This window comes from Lolium rigidum, chromosome 5, assembly GCF_022539505.1.
Source record: "Lolium rigidum isolate FL_2022 chromosome 5, APGP_CSIRO_Lrig_0.1, whole genome shotgun sequence".
NCBI classification, from domain to species: domain Eukaryota; kingdom Viridiplantae; phylum Streptophyta; class Magnoliopsida; order Poales; family Poaceae; genus Lolium; species Lolium rigidum.
This window is the reverse complement of record NC_061512.1, coordinates 45,306,739-45,312,264: the sequence shown is the minus strand read 5'-3', so window position 1 is coordinate 45,312,264 and position 5,526 is coordinate 45,306,739.

Below are 5,526 nucleotides of genomic sequence, written 5' to 3'. Positions count from 1 at the left end.
GACCGAGAAAATGATGTGGATTTGCTAGAAGAAGCAAGAGAATTGGCATTGGCAAGAACAGCCATTTACCAGCAAAATCTCAGACGCTATCATAGCCGGAAGGTTAACCCGAGGGTGTTCCGTGAAGGAGATCTGGTGTTGCGCCTAGTGCAGCACACTGAAGGCCGGCATAAACTTTCACCCCCATGGGAGGGACCCTTCATTGTGAGCAAAGATCTCCACAATGATGCCTATTACCTAATCGATGCACACGAATGGAAAAAAGGAAAGGCGGACAGATCCGGAGAGGAGACCAAGCGTCCGTGGAATGTAGCTCCGTTGCGTCCTTTCTACTCTTGAAGTTGTAGTGTAAGAAGTTCCTTTTTGTACCTTATTTGCTATGAATAAAAGATGTCGGGACCTCGAATGAATCTCGGGGACTACCCCTACTAAAATTGCATGCAATATGTTTATTTTTTCAGTTTACCGGTTGCTTGTTGAACATTTTTTCTTTCCGGTTTAGTAACGTGCTAAACCTACCGGAGTCTTCGACTCTGCTGCTGTCCGTAACCCGGCTTCATGGCAAGCAAGATAAACCGGTAGGAATTAAGCACGTGAACTGCGAAAAGAGAGAGTGGGAATGAACAGTTCGGAAAAATTCAACTAACCCCGGTTGTACCGGCTTTTTGTGAAAATTTCAAATTATTTCTAAGTTCAAGAAAGTGCTTGCTTGGTAAAAGAACTTTGTGCTCATACGCCAAAACACCCAGAGAAGGTAGGCAGAGCCAAAGCAAAAGAGCCAAGCGTGCATCGAATTGGATGCGGAAATAATTCCGGAATCTTTGCAGTGCAAGATAAAAGCAAAACAATAAGCAAAATGCTAAGACAATAGACAAACTTAGATCAATAAGCTACCGGTAAAGCATACCGGCATAAACTGTTGTAGCACAGCCAAAAGAAAGGCTAAGTCTTATATTACATCATGAACCCCAGCATACCGGGGTAGAATTTAATGAACATTGTTTTGTCGAGCATCAGATACAGCAAAGATAACATGATAGCATTCAAGCAGAAGGGGCTTCGGGAGGAACAGAGACCGGCCTCCGGAGCTTCCGGGCGCATCATCAGCTCCCGGCAGAACGTCGCCCGCTCCGGCATCTTCATCTTCCTCATCCTCTCCTTCTTCTTCGTCGCTGAGGTAGTCATTGACGTCGGGAGGAGGGGGATGAAGGTGCGGACCGGGGCGTACTCTGCGATCCGGTAGGCTCGATCCTGCCGCTTCGCGGTGAGGACCGGATCCAATCGGTGGGAGCATTCTCGCGCACGCCAAGGAGGGCGTCCAGGTCCAAGTCCTCGTACCAGGAGCAGGCGACGTGTAGCGCCGCATCCGCTCCGGCACGAGCCGCTGAGCATTGCCACTCGCGGATTCGCCGGCTGGCACCCTTCAGGCACTCAGAGGTAAGCGTTAGGTTGGCCGGCACCTCCTGCTCAGGCCACAGCACCTTGAACAGATGGATCGCCACGTCGGGCAGATCAGCAAGGTTCCGGTCCACCGCGCGCATGTGGGCGACCCGCGCAGAGAGGGCGACCAGATGGTCATAAGGATCCCACGGCGCTTCCGGGTTCTTGAACTCCTGCTGAACCCGGCGCTCGGTCACCTTCTTCTGTGCGTAGAGCTGCGAGTCCGGGAAGAGCCCTGCGAGGCAAAGAAAAGGATAAGGACATGAAACCGGAAAATATAAGCTTATAAGTAAAAACCTGAGAAGAAAGAGGAAAAACTTACTGAGGGCAAGCGCGTCGGTTTGCATGACCAGTTGGTCATACTCCTTCTGCTCTCCCTCCAGGAGCGCGGCCCGATCCTCGGCTGCTTTCCGCGCCTTGGCTCCCTCCTCTAGCTCCACCCGCAGCACCACGGTGGAGTTGTTGGCATCCTCCAGAGCTTCGTTCAGCTTGGCCTCAGCGGCGGCTTGGGCGGCCTTCATCGCCTCATTGTGTTGAAGCCCAAGTTGGATCAGCTGGTCCTTCAGCCCCTTGGAATAAACCTCCTGGGCGTCCAGAGCCTCGCGGTGCTCCGGATCAGCTGCTCTTTTTCACCTAGAGCCCAGAAAGAAAGCGTTAACAAAATTACAACTGGTAAAATGAAGAGAGACAAGTTAACCGGAAGAGAAAGAGTACCTTGGAGTGCAGCGAGCTGAGTCTTGAGGGCTTCGATGGAAGCTTCCGGGATAGCTGTTATGCAAAAAATTATAAGTACTAGAAGAAAAAGCTTCCGGTAAGAAGATGCCGGAGGCACGAAAACTCACCTTGGCACTTGCTGTGCGCTTCCGCAAGATCCCGGTGCTCCCACAGAAGCTCCTCAAAGAGGTGCTTCCGGGCGTCGACCGTGCTCTGTTCAAGAAAGAGTGTTAACTAAGCTTCGCGCTAAGACCTGTGCTCTTAACCCGAAGCTCGGGGACTGGCTATGCCGGTTTTTTTGAGTTTCTACTTAAGTTTCGCGCTAAGAGCTATGTTCTTAACCCGAAACTCGGGGACTGGCTATGCCGGTTTTTTGAGTTTTTACCTAAGTTTCGCGCTAAGAGCTATGTGCTTAACCCGAAACTCGAGGACTGGCTATGCCGGTTTTTTGAGTTTCTACCTAAGTTTCGCGCTAAGAGCTATGCTCTCAACACGAAACTCGGGGACTGGGAAGATAGACAAGATCCGGAAAGAATGAGACCGACATGAATTGAAAAATTGCAAAGAGTTTGGTGAAACTTACCACCGTGTTGTTGGTGGCATCATGCCACGCGTTGTCCAGCTCCTTCACCGCGCGCCGCAGCCGCATGAAGTGCTCCTCCGTGCACCGGGGCCCAGAGGGGTCTAGCGCCGGAAGCCGGTCCTTCCCCAGGCCGCGTGTAGCTGCAGACACGTCCGCAGCATTCCACTTCTCAGCGTAGGGAAGCAGGTGCCCCAGCTCACGGCCTTCGCGCTTCAGCTTGGTGATCCGGCCCAGGATGCCGGAAGGCTTTTCTCCAGCCGCGGCGGCGGCGGGGCCGACGTGCAGCACCAAGGACTGCGGGCCGACGGGTGAAGTATCGGAAGCCGTGGCCTTCCCCTTGGAAGCCTCCGGCTTGAGGAACTTGGTGATCTTGAGGGTTTCTGGCGGCGGCGTTGGAGTGGCCCCGCTTAGCTCGACTTTCGGAACTTCCGGCGGAGGCGCGGGCGAGGTCTTGGGAGGCGAAGGTACGTCCTGCCCCAAGGTAGAGCTTGCCGGTGCGGAAGAGTCCGGCGCGGTCTTGGAGGGGGAAGAGTGCGAGCTCTTCTTCTTCTTTCTTTTCAGGACGGGAGGAGCCAGAGGTTCTGCCCGCCCGGCAGCTTCTGCATCGGCGTTGATGTTGCTGGCGTCGGTATCTTGTTTTTCTGGAGGGGAGATGAGGTCCTCCTCCGCGCGGTGTTCAGGAGGTGTAGGGGCCGCGCGCCCCGCACTTGAGGTGCCTCCCAGAGGGGAGGCAGAAGGGTTGTCGGTACCAGATGGTACCGGGCTTGACTGAGGAGGAGGAGTTGAGGCCCTTGCGGTTCCCTCGGAGTTTTCCGGCTTCGTGCCGCTGGCGCTCTTGGAGAGCTTAAGCGCAGGGCTGAACAAGAAAGAGAGAAAAGATCAAAAAGAGAAGAGGAAGGAAGAGTTTGAAAAACAAAGCAAACAGAGAAACAAAAGCTTACCCAGAAGAGGCCGACATCGTTTTCCCTTTGTAGAGCCTCTTGCCTGCTTCTTTCCCCGCAATGACTTCCGTCCGGAAGCGTTTGGTGGGAGGCGTTTGGCTTGAACCGGCATCAGGTGCCGGGGCCTTGTTCTTCTTGCCCTGAGGGGCGAGCTTCTCCAGGAACTCGCGGCAAACCTCAGCCTGCAAAGGAGCCGCGTGCTCATGAACCTGCGGTTGGGTGCTAGCTGAGGGAGCATCTACAGAAGGGAAGTAACAGTAAAGCATGAGAGACCGGAAGAGAAAGCTACCTCAAGCATAGTGAGTTCGTCACTGGAACCGGGAGCTTCAGACGAGAAGTTACCGGGGCGTGAGGTGTGGGTGCGGCCCATCTTGAGGTCGATCCAATGGATGTAAGGATCCGGATCAACCTTGTCCAGAGGACGCTTCCGGCAAGGGCCTCGCTGCTCCGCTTTGATGCGAGGGAAGCGCTCTTTGGCCTGAAAACGAATGAAAGGTCGGTTACCCACAGCGTAGAAGTTACCGGTACAACAACCCGGGTTGCACAATCTCTTACTTCGTCAGTTGGAGGGTTGGTGGAGCTAAGAGGCAGGAAGCCCCACTCCCAGTCATCCGGCATGGCAGTCTGGCATATCTGCTTAGCCTTGAGGACTATGTCCTCCTTGCTTAGAGGGAGGCCGGTGATCTTGGTAGGATCGCCAGGGACGTACATCTCGCTTATTTTATGAGCCCGGCGCTTAAGAGGAAGCACCCGGCGTGAGATGAATGTGCGGATGATGTCGTCAGGGCAGATGTTTGTCTCTTTCCTCAGCTTCTCCATGAAGCGTACGACCCGGTTCGTCTCAATGTGAGTCGTCCCAGGATAGTAGCCCCAGTTGACCTTCGTGGGCGGCGCAGGATTAAAAGCCGGCAGATTGATGAGATCTGGGGCGCCGTTGTTCTTCACATAGAAGAAGGTACTTTGCCACAACCGGCATGACTCAAGGCCAGAGAATTTAAAGAAGGGGCTCCCTTGGCGGGAGCCGATGATGCAAGACCCGCATTGTACGGGGGGTTTGGGCTTAGGAATGTCCTTGCCCTGGACGGAGTTGATCCGGAGAGAAAAGAAGCGAGCAAAAGTCTCGCGAGTGGGACGGAGGCCGATGTAGCCCTCCATGAAAGTAGCATAACAAGAAAGATAAAAAACGGCATTGCCGGGAAGGTGGTGAGGCTGGAGTTGGTAATAATCAAGAATTTGGCGAAAGAAGTCAGAGGCGGGAAGGCCGAAGCCACACTCGAAGTGAGCAAGGAAGACTACGAACTCACCGGGTTCGAGTACCGGTTCGATCTCGTCGTGGGTAAGCCGGCAGGATACTCCTTCCGGTATCCTTCTAGACCGGTAGAGCCAGTCGATCTCGTGCTGCGTGACGTCGGAGCCTTTCCAGGCTTCGCGGGTGATACCGGACAAGTCTACTCCGGGAGCCTGGCTAGAGCTGCCGGAATCTTGACCTTTACCGGTGTCGGCTTCCATCCGGGCAAGATCAGCTGATAGCCCGTCGGAAGCTTCGCTCTGTTGGCTACTGGAGGATGACACGGAAAGAGACTCTTCGCTAGACATACGAATCTACCCGGAAAAACTGATTTCCCAAGATCTACCCTTGCGCGAAGATCTACGAGTAAGAGAAAAAAGCAAAAGAAAAGAGAAAGTAAATATCCTACCGGTCCAAGATCTGAAAAGCAAAGAGGAAGAGGGCAAAGAAGCATTGAGGCTAACCTGGGACGGCGTGAAGCACAGAAGATGGTCGCCGGAGAAGCGGTGAACTTGCAGTCGCCGGCGAGAACCACCGAAGAAGAAGAACTCGCCGGAGAA